This window comes from Tenrec ecaudatus, chromosome X (assembly GCF_050624435.1).
Source record: "Tenrec ecaudatus isolate mTenEca1 chromosome X, mTenEca1.hap1, whole genome shotgun sequence".
Lineage (NCBI taxonomy): Eukaryota > Metazoa > Chordata > Mammalia > Afrosoricida > Tenrecidae > Tenrec > Tenrec ecaudatus.
The window spans coordinates 21836007-21849891 of NC_134548.1; the positions used below are offsets into that span (position 1 = coordinate 21836007).

The 13885-nt window shown below is 47.0% G+C and overlaps 1 pseudogene; it reads left to right on the forward strand.

Moving 5' to 3' along the window:
- Positions 1–7849: 7849 nt before the first annotated feature.
- Positions 7850–10803, forward strand: LOC142433200 (FUN14 domain-containing protein 1 pseudogene; annotated as a pseudogene).
- The last annotated feature ends 3082 nt before the right edge of the window (positions 10804–13885 follow it).

Consider the following 13885-nt stretch of genomic DNA (forward strand, 5'->3'; position numbering starts at 1 on the left):
CCTACAAGTGGGTGGGGGCGGGGGGAAGAGGGCCCCCAGCCGGCCCTTCCTTCTTGTGGGGCTTCTGGAACATAACCGCAGCCAGCAAAGGGTGTGTGAGTTAATTGTTAAATTCAGTTCAACAAGTTCCTCATTAGGGACAAATTACCTGAGTTTGAAATCTGCTAATTTTCCAATCAGAGTGAGTGTTTGCACTTGTGATTTGGAAATAATTACCATATGGTAAAAGCAAACCTATGTGAGGGTTAAAGTCAAGGGGAGGGAGGACGGGAGCCGGCGGGGGCATCTTCCCTAGAACCATGGGAGCGTGTGCCTCTGAGCTTGCAGTGTGAAAGCTCACCTGTAGCGTGGGTTGCAAAAGCTGTTTCACTTCCTGGCGGCTTAAAGTCCCTGGAACATGACAGCGTGGCCTTCGTCGCCCATAATTGGGCCTGGGAAACAGAGGAGCCTTTGGACCTCAGCGAGTTCACCTAAAAATAAAGCAATACTTTAGCTTAAACGTCTTTCCAGTCCAAAGCTGCTACTGCGAAACCAACCCAAACCACAAAGTCGACTCTGACTCACAGCGACCCTATAGGACAGGGTACAGCTGCTCCTGTGGGTTTCCGAGACAATTCATTCTTGATGGGAGTAGGAAGCCTGATCTTGCTCCCACAGAGCAGCTGGTGGTTTCAAACTGCTGGCCTAGCAGTTAGCAGCCCCCGTGCACCACCACCACACCACCAGAGCTCCCTAAGCACGAGGGCAGCAGTTCGAAATCACCAGCTGCTCTATGGGAGAAAGATCAGGCTTTCTACTCCATTAAAGAGTTACAGTCTCCAAAACGTCACAAGGGTAGTTCTCCCCTGTCCTATAGGCTCACTGCAAGTCAGAGTGGACTCAATGGCAGTGAATTTGTCATAGATTACTTTGAAGGAAACCAAGAACGAACACATGTGTATGCATGTGCATGGAAAAATAGCTTGTAGTTTCTAGTCAGTTCTGTACATTGCCTCGAATCCCTTTAACAACCTTGCACATTAGGAATGACTATCCTTACTTACACATGAAGAAACTGAATCCCAGATCCCTCTAGTTGTCCACGAGTCCATTCTGGCCCATAGCAACCCTACAGAGCAGTGGCTCTCAACCTTTCTAATGCCATGGCCCTTTCATACAGTTCCTCCTGTGGTGGTGACCCCCCCCAACTATAAACTTATTTTCATTGCTACTCCATCCCTGTCATTGTTTTCCTGTGATGAATCGGGCGACCTTTCTTTGTTAAAGAGTCGTTTGACCCCCAAGGGCTGTGGCACCACAGTTGAGGAGCACTGCTATAGGGTTTCCAAGGCTGTACAAACCTTTATGGAAACAGATAGCCTCAATTTCCCCCAGCAAAGTGGCTGGTGGGTTTGAACCGCAAACCTTGTGATTAGCAGTCCCACACTTACTCAGCACCAGTAGGGCCCCTTGAGTTCCAGATAACCAAAGCATCCAATTCACTGCCCCGGAGTCCAGTACAGCTCACAGCAACCCTACAGAACAGGTTAGAACTGCCCTTGTAGGTTTCTGAGCCTGTCACTCTTTAGGGGAGTTGAAAACCCTATTTTTCTGAGGCCCAGATACTAACTGAACCCCAACTCACTGCTAGTCAGTCGATGCTGACTCATAGCGACCCTATAGGGCAGGGTAGAACCGCCCCTGTAGGTTTCCAAGACTGTAACTCTTTATGGGAGTAGAAAGCCCCGTCTTTCTCCCAAGGAGCCGCTGGTGGTTTTGAATTGTGGGTAGCTGCCCCATGCCACCAGGGCTCCTGGGGCCCAGCTAGGTTTTGCTGAATCCTTTTGGAGACGCTCATGTAATAGATCCCTGAGCCACAAGGGGGCGCCAGACTCCAGGTCCACACGCAACCGGAGACCTCAAAGAACACTTGTCAAGCTTTCCCACGGATTCTCACCGTCAGTGCAACGAGGTTCCAGGCTGGGCAGCGCAACCAGCTTGCAGGCAGATAGCGGGAGGCCAGGCTTCCCCGCTGCACACCTCCCACTCTCCTGGAATCATTATGTGGGGCCTCCCCGAACCCCTTGGCCTAGGAGGGCCGGGAGCATCATCCACATTGATAATCTAGTCCCCCTTTAGGCTGCTTCCGAAACTGTGCTTTGAGTGTGGGTACGTGGACCTGACTTGCCGAGGCTCTCGATTCTGTCACGGAGTAAACTCAGGGGGTCGTTTTATTTTCTCTAAGCTTGGTTTTTAATCGGGCACCACCCAGTCCTTGGCAGTCTCCTTCCGTAAGAATTCCAGGTAGGGCAACGCTGCGCTAGCCTGTCGATGGCTTCACCGCGAGTCGGCATCGACTCCGGGGCCTGCGGGCTCCCTTTGTTAGATTTCCAGGATACTTTGGACGTGGGGTTTGGAAGGGAGTGGTCAGGTTTCCTGAGAGAAGTTGCTGCCTCCTTTGGTTTGGCGAGGAGGCGGAGGAGAGGAGACACAGCGACCTTCCCCTGGAAATAGCCCTCCCCAGGAGGCCACGCTGTGACTGGATGGGGTGGGAGGCTCCATTCAGGGAGCTCTCCTGTTTGTTGGAAGCAACACTGTTGCACTTGCCCCTGGGCACCTCCTGCTCGAAGGCCTCCCTCCCTCCCTCCGGGGAGAAGCTGTCTGCTGCTGACTCCCCAGCCCTTCTCCCGATCCCGGCACGCATCATCTGGGTGGCTTTCACTGCGGAAGTCCCTCTATTTCCCCACACTGAAGGCTGTCCCGACGTGCGATCGCCATAGGCGACCTGCTCCCATTTTCTCTTTCTCTTAAGGAGACCTGAGGACAGGGGGTTGGTCTTTTTGGTTTCCTCCACAGTCCCTTTGGAGACGCTCATGTAATAGATCCCTGAGCCACAAGGGGGCGCCAGACTCCAGGTTCACACGCAACCGGAGCCCTCAAAGAACACTTGTCAAGCTTTCCCACGGATTCTCACCGTCTGTGCAACGAGGTTCCAGGCTGGGCAGCGCAACCAGCTTGCAGGCAGATAGCAGGAGGCCAGGCTTCCCCGCTGCACACCTCCCACTCTCCTGGAATCATTATGTGGGGCCTCCCCAAACCCGTTGGTCTAGGAGGGCCTGGAGCATCACCGGGCCTTCTCTTTCCTCCCTCCCCTCCCCACTTCAGCTCCCAGGTAGACAGCCTCTCACTAACCACACTGCCTCCCCACCCACCCCTCAGGTTCTTACCAAGCCGGGGATTGAAAGGAATGGTCCGAATCCTTATAGGCCAAGTGCAGTTCTAAGAGTGACACATCTGCTGGTTGATTGGAGTCCTTCTGTAGAACGTGGGCGTTTCGGGTGCTTTTTGTTTCTTCCTTCAGCAACTCTGCAACAACAAACAAAGTCCTATTGTAAGCGTTGGACAGTGCTTGTATGCGCATGCACCGCTTCTCAGCCTTTCCCCATCCTTGAATATGTAAGAATTCAGAAGTTCCCCCTCCCAATTTCCAGTGGGAAAGGGCCAGAGGGAAAGAGATGAGAGTGAGGCCTGGTGGGCCAGATTTTCTTTTTTTAATTTTTATTGTGGATGAGGAGGCGGTGTGTGTGTGTGTGTGTGACTTATCAAATTATCCTTCTCACATTCAACAATTTAAACAACTTATCCGACCTTCCACGGGTTTGCCCTGATCCCCACCTCCAGAGCCACCCCCGCCCCTGCCCATCTCCCTCTTGTAGGACCCCTGTCTAGCCTTCCCAAAGTGCAGGACACCATCGCCTGAGAGCGCTGGAATGGTCCATGATTTTAAGAAGTGTTGCTTGAAGCTATGACTCTTCTTCGGGCATGGAGAATTCCGAATTGGTTTGAAATTACATTTGGGTGTTGTTTGCAGTGGGCTGTTTCGAAGGGCTTGCCGCTATTGATAGCAACCAGGTCTAGGGGAAAGCCTTCAGGGTGGCTGCCTGTGGTAAGTGGAGGACACGGATGTTGGAGAAGAGGAGGCCATGGACCTGAGAGGCCAGACTGTGGGAAGGACGATGTATGCGGGTACTGAAATTACTGAGAAATCTTACTGCTGTACTGCTGGAAAGTGTGACAGTTAATCGGGCCCCATCTCCGAGGGATGATGGGAAGTTCACTTTCCACAGTATGAAAGGAGGGTGGTTTGGTTTTAAGAGGTTAGTTTAGTCGAGCTGACTCTTCATATTGGCTGTGCACATACTTACATGCAAAGTCTTTTACTAGGTACTTGGAAGAAGAGTAAGGCACATTCTCTGCCCTGAGTAGCCTTAACGCCTACTCAGAGCGAGAAGGGCATTATACGAATGATCGGGCACCAAGGAGATTATGGCAAATGCCATTAAAGAGAAGTCTTGGTGGATGGAGTTGGGAAAGGGCTTATAAAGGGTTTGAATTTTGATCGGTTGCACTAGGTGTGGGAAGAGGCTGTTCAAGCATAGAAACAGTACAGGCACTGAACAGTTGAGGATAATGAGGGCAGAAGAGAAACGATGGTGTATACGCCGAGGGAAACCGAGAGCTCGAGCCCCATAGCATGAATCTTCTCGGTAATCTCAGATGAGACAAAGACTCCGCTGTTTGAATGAGGAGCCCAAGAGGCGTGGGCCTGAAACACCTTCGTGCCTAAAAGCAAAGAAAGAAACGCCAGCAGCCACTGTAAAGTATGACAAAATAATAATAATTTATAAATTATCAGGCATTCATAATGGAGGGGGGAGCAGGGTGGGAGGGGGTAAAGGAGGGGCTGATATCAAGGGCTCAAGTAGAAAGCAAATGTTTTGAGGATGATGGCAATAAATGTACAAATGTGCTGGACACAGTGGATGGATATATGGATTGGGATAAGAGTTGTACAAGCCCCCAATAAAATGATTTTAAAAGAAGGAAAGAAACTCCAAAGTTCTTTTTCCACTTAAAGAAATCTCACGGCAATTTTTGTCACCTACAGAAAACACAACTGACCATTGATTATGATTTTCAGAGTCACACAGTAATTGTATTAAACACTCCAATCAAGCAGAGTTTGCAGGTCTTTAAATATTATAGATTCCACTTTACCAGACATAACAACAAACTCTAGATTCAGGGATCTTGATAAATCATTTTTTGGTTGTTGTTTTTCCACAACCCACTTTGGTGCGTAGTGACTGGGATCTTCAAAGCTTGTGAGCGGCCACCTAAGGGGACGATCTTGGTCTCTCCCTGTCCAGGGGAAAGGAGAGTGATGAGAATAATTAAAGAGAGAGGGAAACAGACCTTTGGAGCAATGGGCCACACAGACAGCAGGCTCCACAACTGGAGAGCAGGAAGTCTAGACGGTGTTCCGCTACCACGACCAACTGCTCTGGCGGGGATCACGGAGAAGGCCCTGCGTAGAGTGGGAGAAAAATGTGGAACCAAACTCAAAATGAAAACTGAGACCAGGCTTACTGGTCAGAGAGGGACGAGTGGGAGCCCCCGAGACTGGCCCTTAGGTCTGGAACTGAACTCGCCTCGCTGTTAGAATAACCTACTCTTTAAGACCACAAGGGGCAGCATTTACCCAAGAGAAGGAGGGATGTGGGCAGGAAACACAGGCAAGATGCGGAATAGCCAATGGTACGTGGAGAGGATTGAAACGGATGAGTTGAAAGAAAACGTGTATGTATCATTGAATATAATACTGATGATCTGTTCTTTCAACCTTCACCTAATTCATAATAATAAGGTTCTTTTAAGGAGAAATACATTTGTTTTGTTTTGCAAATAACACTTCAAGGACAGTTGTTTTTTTTTCACAGCCTCCTTTGGGGATGCCATTGATTTTTACTAATTTTTAAATCATTTTCTTAGGGGCTCATACAACTCTTATCACAATCCATCCATCCATCCATTGTGTCAAGCACATTTGTACGTTCATTGCCCTCAGCATTCTCTCCACTTAAGCCCCTGGCATCAGCTCCTCATTTTTCCCCTCCCTCCCCGCTCCCCGCTCCCTCATGAACCCTTGATAATTGATAAATTACTATTATTTTGTCATGTCTTACACTGTCCGACGTCTCCCTTCATCACCCACTTTTCTGTTGTCCGTCCCCCAGGGAGGAGGTCGTAAGTAGATCCTTATAATCGGTTCCCCCATCCCCATTCCACCGCACCTTCCCTCGCCCCTCCGATAGCGCCACTCTCACCAATGGTCCCGAGGGGTTCTTCTGTCCTGATTCCCTGTGTTTCCGGCTCCTATAGGAACCGAAAACACAACAGCATCGTGGCTCTTCACTCAAGCCTCCACACCGGCCGGGGAGAGTGGAGTGGATAGAGTGAATGTCCCCAATTCTACTGCTAGGACATGTAACTGGCTTTGGGCCACACGATAGTGTTCGCTTCTCTGTAGCAGGAAGAGGAGAGGGAACATTTTCTTCTTCTTCTTATCGGACTTTTCTGCCCTCCAGCAGTTAGAGCTGGTGGTTTCAAGGCTAAACAGTAACATTCCAAGAGCTGCTAACTCTAACACCTCCCTTGTCCTTCTGAATGCTTGATCCCACCAAACCCTGGGGCTCCATTATGACCTAGAATTACTGGTATCCTTTATTATCCACATGATATGTTTCTGTAGTTGTCTTGTCCTTCATCCATGAAGACTTAATGTTTCTATATATACATACACACACAGAGTCCTCAGTCCTCAAAGAATGTGTATATGTATGTGTGTGTGTGTATACACACACACACACACAAGAAACTCAAATCTTACAATATGGAAAAGAAAAATGCCATAGAGAAATTTAATAAATTAAATATGAAGTAAATACTAAGTTGCATCCTATGATAGTTGCTCATTTTTGACCTGTTAAAATGACGGTTTCCTATGGCTCAAGCTAGTATCTACAGTTTTGATCTCAAAAGCCAGAGGAAATATATGGAGTTAAATTAGGAGGTACTGGGAGCCACCACTGGGGGAAGTGCAGTGGTCAGAGCCGAGGGTTAGCACCAATCCTGGCAGGATGGAAAGGAAGGGTGAGAGGGAGAAACTATGGATCCAACCCATCATACTATACGTCGACCTGCATCAACAGTCTAAATCTCTTGAGGCCCTCAATGAACATTAACCTTTTATGTTCCTTCACATTCATTTTCATATTGAGAGTTTCCGTCTCTCCCCTGTGAGATTCCACCCTCTGTGGACTCTCAAGTAGGTGACTATCCACCCCAACCCACTGTTCCCATCCCTTCTGACTCAGCCCAGCTTCAACAGAACCAAACCTGCCAGAGCCGGCACCATGCTCACAATGGTTATGTGTGAACCCATTGTTGCAGCCACCATGTTAATTCATCTCCCTGAACTACCGCCTTCCTCATGCTGCCACCCTTTCATACAGTTCCTCATGTGGTGGTGACCCCCCCCCCCAACCATAAAATGATTTTCGTTGCTACTTCATCACTGTCATTTTGCTACTGTGAGGAATCAGGCGACCCCTGTGAAAGGGTCCTTCCGCACCCCCTAAAGGGGTCGTGACCCACAGGTTGAGAACTGCTGCTCTACAGTCTCTGATGCCCTCCTGATGGTATGTAGGAGAAATTTTCACCATCCTTGCGTTAAAGGAGCATATGCTGGCTGCACTTCTTCCCAGACAGATCAGTTCGTTCTCTTGACAGGCCATCGCAGAGGCAGTATTCCTTGGCAGCAGTCGCATGCAAAGGCATCAGGTCCTCGGCCATCTTCCTTTTTCTTGCCCAGCCTTCATATGCATGGGAGGCGATCTGAAACGCCATGGCTTGGCTTAGTCGCATCGTAGTCCTCTACGCGACGTTGGTGCTCTTTGATCGTTTAGAGAGGTCTTGTGCGGCAGGTTTGTCAAACGCAGCACGTCTTGGGATGTCTTGACTGCTGCACATGAGCCTCGATGATAGATCCCAGTCCCATGACATCCTGGAGGACTTCAGTCTTTTTATCACGTTGACCATTGGTCCTGTGGTGAGGATTTTCGTTTTCTTTGCACTGAGTTGTAATCCAGACTGAAGGCTACCGTCTTCTGATTTATAAATTTTAAAACAAAGCAACCCTCCCCCCCAACGCACTGCCATGGGGTCAATTCTAATTCCTAACCACCCTATAGGGTTTCTGAGACTGTAAATCTTTACCGAGCAGACAATCCTGTCTTCTCTCGCAGAGTGACTGATGGGTTAGCGGCCCAGCACATAATCCACAGTGTTACCAAGGTTCAGGGTTAGTCCCAAGGAGACCCAAATCCTGAGAGTCTCTTCCATCTCAATAAAATAAACACACTCATCTGTGTACTGGATGTTACTATATTTAAGCCAAGAGGGATAGGAGGCATTTTCAAATCCGTCACTCTCCTCACTTGCTGTTCTACCACACATACCCCCCACAACCTGCTGAAACATCTCTCCCCCGATGAAGCCTTTTGAGAAGTGTTTTTTTAATCATTTTATTGGGGGCTCATATTCTATCTCATTTCTCAGACTTCAGTGTGCACCAGAATCACTGGGGAGCTTCCTAAAACCAGGGCTTAGGACTCAAAAGTCAGGCTGTTGTACAGGTTCAGTCCAGTTTGAACCCTATTGAGAATTTGCCAGGTAATTCTTAAGTATCCTTAGGAGCTATAAGAATCTTAAGACTGGGAGAATCATCAAGGGACCTTACTAAACTGTAGATCGGATTCAGTCTATCTGGGGTGGAAAGGCAAGCTCTTAGTGGGGGATCAAATCAGAACGAACCAGTTCCAAGCTCTGGCTAAAACACAGTTGCTATTTCAGTTCATATGGGTAGATAGGGGCCTCAGGGCCCTAAAATTTGCATGCCTAGCAATCTCAGGTAAGGCCTTTGACATACTGTAACAACTCCTGCTGGACTCTAAAGGTGCTCCTGGTGGCGCAGCTGAGTAAGCATTGGACTACTAACTGCCAACTCAGCAGTTCAAACCCACCAGCCGCTTCTCTGGAGAGAGATGAGGCTGTCTGCTCCCATAAACATGTACAGATGGGAAGCCCTAGCTAGGATTGCTAGGATTCTGAATGGACTCCACGGCAGTGGATAGAGCCCTGCACGGTGTCATACTCATGGATATGCCGGGAAGAAAGGATTTCTGATGATGAAAGAAGTATGAAAGGTAAAGACAAAAAGAAAGGTCAAACTCGCTGGCAACTGAAGCCGCCAGTTCCGCCCAAGTGGATGGGCCTGGAGACTTTGCGTTCTAAATAGTCCCTACGTGCTGCTGCTGCTCCTGGACCAGGGGCCACCCACACTTTGAGACCCATAGTCTGTGAGCTAATCACATGGTGGCCCTCCAGAATGAGTGCTATACTTCCCAATTCAGACGGGAACGCTCCTCAGAGGAGTGTATTCAACTATTTGGGTTCCCGGGGCAGAATGCCAATTGTCTCCCAGACCTAATACCTTTCTTTGATGAAATTGGTAGGAAAGATGGGACCTAAGAACCTGGTGGGAGAGCAGAGCAATTACATCACCAAATAGCCTCTTGCATGAAGCTCCTTGGTTCCTACATTGTCAGCTCGCCAAAGTTAAATATATATATCCCTGTGAGTATTTTAAGCAATACAGAAAATAGGGCAATATCCAAAGCGATGATCTAGACACAATGTTATTAAGATTTGTTTTGAAATCTGCTGGCTATGTCTGTTCGTGCCATGTTTTGCTGGAGAAATCACAACCATTACTCTTTGGCCTGGGCCTTTCTTGGAAAACACGAGAATATAAGTTTTATAACAATCAACCTAAGGGTAGGGGGAAGGTGGGAGGGGGAAGGGGGAACTGATTGTAATGATCGACACATAAACACACACACACACCCCTCCAGGGGGACAAACAACAGAAGCCACGGGGGAAGGGAGACAGCGGTCGGTAGAAAATATGAAAATAATAATAATTTATAATTTATCAAGGGGTCATGAGGTGGGGGAGGGAAAATGAGCTCAATAGAAAGTAAATGTCTAGAAAAGAATGATGGCAACATAGTTTGTGCAAATATGCTTGATACAATGGATGTGCGGAATGTTATGAGTTATTAGAGCCCCCAATGGACTGATCTTTTAATTATTTTTAAAAACCTGCGTGCTGTTACATTGCTTTATTTCCTAAAAATACCACCCTTGTTTCTTTGCTATTCCGGAGGAAGGCATGCTGATTTTAAAATGCCCTCCCCGATCAGCCTAGAGTGGCCCTGAAACTGTAAGAGAGAGCTGGGTGGGTGGGGACCGGCCGCCAGCAGAATCAGGGGGACCCGGAACCCCCCTCCCCAAGACTGTGAAAGTGATGACGAGGCTTATGAGGAGTTGGGTTTAACTGAGTGTACCAGAAGACACCACTGGTGGAGTTGGGTGTTTGGCCACAGTTCAGGACCCATGGTAGAAAAATAGGAACCACTCAGATCGTAATGGGTGGAGTGACTGGCTGGTGTGCTGGATTTTTTCCCCAGAAAGTTGGAAAACTGGCAGCAACTGCAGTAGGTGGTGGGCTTCTTCTCCTGCCACTTGCCAGCCACAGTGGCTATGCCCGGGTTGACGGGAAGAGGGTGGAAAAAGATGTGAACCAAGCACAAAGACAGAGAAAGGAACGTGCAAATAAAGCAGCCCCTGAAATCAACAATATCACTGAAAAAGCAACAATTTATGAAACAGAACATGGTGAGGTCCAGTGCATTTGTGGGAGGCTCGTGCATCACAAGGACAGGAATGTTCCTAGATAATGGATGCAACTGTGGCAAGCGCAGGGGTGTTGTCTCGGCAGCATCTGCCACCAGATTCTCTGGAGCAAGGAGCAGCAAGCTGGACAAAACTGAATTCACGACTTTATTATTTGCCTTCTGAAGCTTGGCAAACTATTATCTGCTGTAAAATACCTGGCATCCTATGTCCTATAATAGTATTCTTGAGCAAAACATGGTTAGCGTTCATCATTTAAAAGATTATAACCTCCTCCCTGGGGGATGGACAGCATAAAGGTGGGCGAAGGGAGACATAAGACAGTGTAAGATATGACAAAATAATAATAATTTATAAATGATCAAAGGTTCACAAGGGAGGGGGAGCGGGAAGGGGGAGGGGAAATGAGGAGCTGATACCAGGGGCTCAAGTGGAAAGCAAATGTTTTGAGAATGATGAGGGCAACAAATGTACAAATGTGCTTGACACAATGGATGGATGGATGGATGGATTGTGATCAGAGCTGTAAGAGCCCCCAATAAAAGTATTTAAAAAACAAATAAAACAACAGCAAAAATTAAAAATAAATTTAAAAAAAGTAAAACATTTTTATTTTATTTTTTATTTTATTTTTTTTTTAAACATTTTATTAGGGGCTCATACAACACTTATCACAATCCATACATAGACATACATCAATTGTATAAAGCACATCTTTTTTTTTCTTCTTTTACATTTTATTAGGGACTCCAACAACTCTTACCACAATCCATACATATACATACATCAATTTTACAAAGCACACCCATACACTCCCTGTCCCAATCACTCTCAAGGCATTTGCTCTTCACCTAAGCCCCTTGCATCAGGTCCTCCTTTTTTCCCCCCCTCCCTCCCTTTTCCCCCCTCCCTCATATGCCCTTGGTAATTTATACCTCGTTATTTTGTCATATCTTGCCCTATTCGGGGTCTCCCTTCCCCCCTTCTCTGCTGTCCCTCTCCCAGGGAAGAGGTCACATGTGGCTCCTTGTAATCAGTTCCCCCTTTCCAACCCACTCACCCTCCACTCTCCCAGCATCGTCCCTCACTCCCTTGGTCCTGGAGGTATCATCCACCCTGGATTCCCTGTATCTCCAACCCTCCTATGTACCAGTGTACAGCCTCTGTCCTATCCAGCCCTGGATGGATGGATTGTGATCAGAGCTGTAAGAGCCCCCAATAAAAGTATTTAAAAAACAAATAAAACAACAGCAAAAATTAAAAATAAATTTAAAAAAAGTAAAACATTTTTAAAAACAAAAATTAAAAAAATACCCTCCTCTAGGTAAAAACTATTTCATCCAATATCTACTTAATAAGTAAGTGTAAAATAGCACCTTCTTTATTATATAAAGAATGAGCTTGGTGGCTTCAAAATATCGTTTTTAGTTCTCTATCAATATCAAAAGAGAAAATGGTTATGGCAGAGATCAAGGTCTAAGTATATAGGTAGCTCTAGTGGACCTTGAGAAGCTTCAGTGGCATAGTGGTTACATATTGGGCTACTAACCTCAAGGTCAACATTTTGAAAACACCAGCTGTGCCAAGGTTAGACAACTTGGCTTTCTACTCCCCTAAAGAGTCACAGTCTCAGAAACCCACAGGAACCTGGAGGGTCACTGAGCTGGAATCAACTCAGTGACAGTGAATGATATAGAGGCACCTCTACTTGACATGATCTTGACATTATAGGGGTTCACACTTGAGGAATGGCAGAACGTTAGTGATCCACAGGTACTGCAGCTCCCAGCTACAGTCTTGGTCCTGGAGACCATGCCCCCAAGCATGCCTCCCATTTCCCATTGTAACCCTATAGAGGGAGGATGCTTTCAGTTGCCGAGAAATAAGCATGACCGTGTGAATGATAGCACAGTTGGCCTTTTCCGTCATCTGCTGGATGGAGTTTCTCAGCCATTATTCCTCTGAAAAGTGTCTACCAAAAACATATATCAGCCAAGTGCCCTTTCTGGCCAAGATAAGATCAAACCAGCGTTCCCTGGTCGTAGGTGGGGGACATCTCCATCAAATTTGCCCCTCAAGGCGCCAAGGTCAATGTTACTGATAAATAAGCTGCAATTAGGAATCCCAGATTTAGCAAAGAAAAGAAAAAAAGAGAAAGATAGGTTTTAATGTCAGATAAGCAGAAATATATTTTAAATGTAAGTATGCCTCATGTAATATTTAGAATCCGCTGGTCTTGTTTCTCTATCTACCTTCAGTTCTATGGGGTAGGAGAGCAGGGACAACAACACACAGGAAAGTTAGCCTTTGTCCAACCTCTGGGGACCGGTCGGAGTCCCAGGCTAACTTTCCTGTGTGTTGTTGTCGTCTCTTTTACAAGGGCACCTCGGGGATTTGGATTAGAAGCCACGCGACTCTAGTATGCCCTCAGGCTAATTTACCTGATAATATTCAGACATCCTATTTTCATCCACAGCTCCCAGCATTGGATTTCAGCGTATCTTTGGGGGGTGGGTGCAATTCAATTTATAGCCATTTCCGTCATCAGAGAATGTTCGATGGGTCAGGGCCAGGTCCCCAGGCAGATATTCTAGGCTAGCAGGCCCTTGACATATGATCTTTCTCTGGTTTGCATAGAAACATGCCGGCAAGATGACCCTTTCAGGACCAGTGGTGTAAGTGGCGATACTGGGAGGGTGGAGGGTGAGTGGTTTGGAAAGGGGGAACCGATTACAAGGATCTACATATAACCTCCTCCCTGGGGGACAAACAACAGAAAAGAGGGTCAAGGGAGACGTTGGACAGAGCAAGATATGACAAAATAATAATTTATAAGTTATCAGGCTTCATGAGGGAGGGGGGAGCAGGGAGGAAGGGGAAAATGAGGAGCTGATGCCAGGGGCTTAAGTGGAGAGCAAATGTTTTGAGATGATGCAGGCAATGAATGTACAAATGTGCTAAAAAAAAACAAACTCAGAGTAGCAATATAGATTTTTTAAAAAGAAGCATCGTTGTGGAGAGCAAATGTTTTGAGAATGATGAGAATAACGAATGTACGAATGTGGTTTGTAGAGTTGATGTATGTATGGATTGTGATAAGAGTTGTATGAGCCCCCAATAAAATGTTGGGTTTTTTTTTTTGTTAAAAATGCCTTCGAGTCCTCCAGACCACTGCTTTTTGTAGCAGATCAACCCAGTCCCTCCCCTGCTACATCTGATTGCTCAGCATCCTTGCAGAACTAGTTGT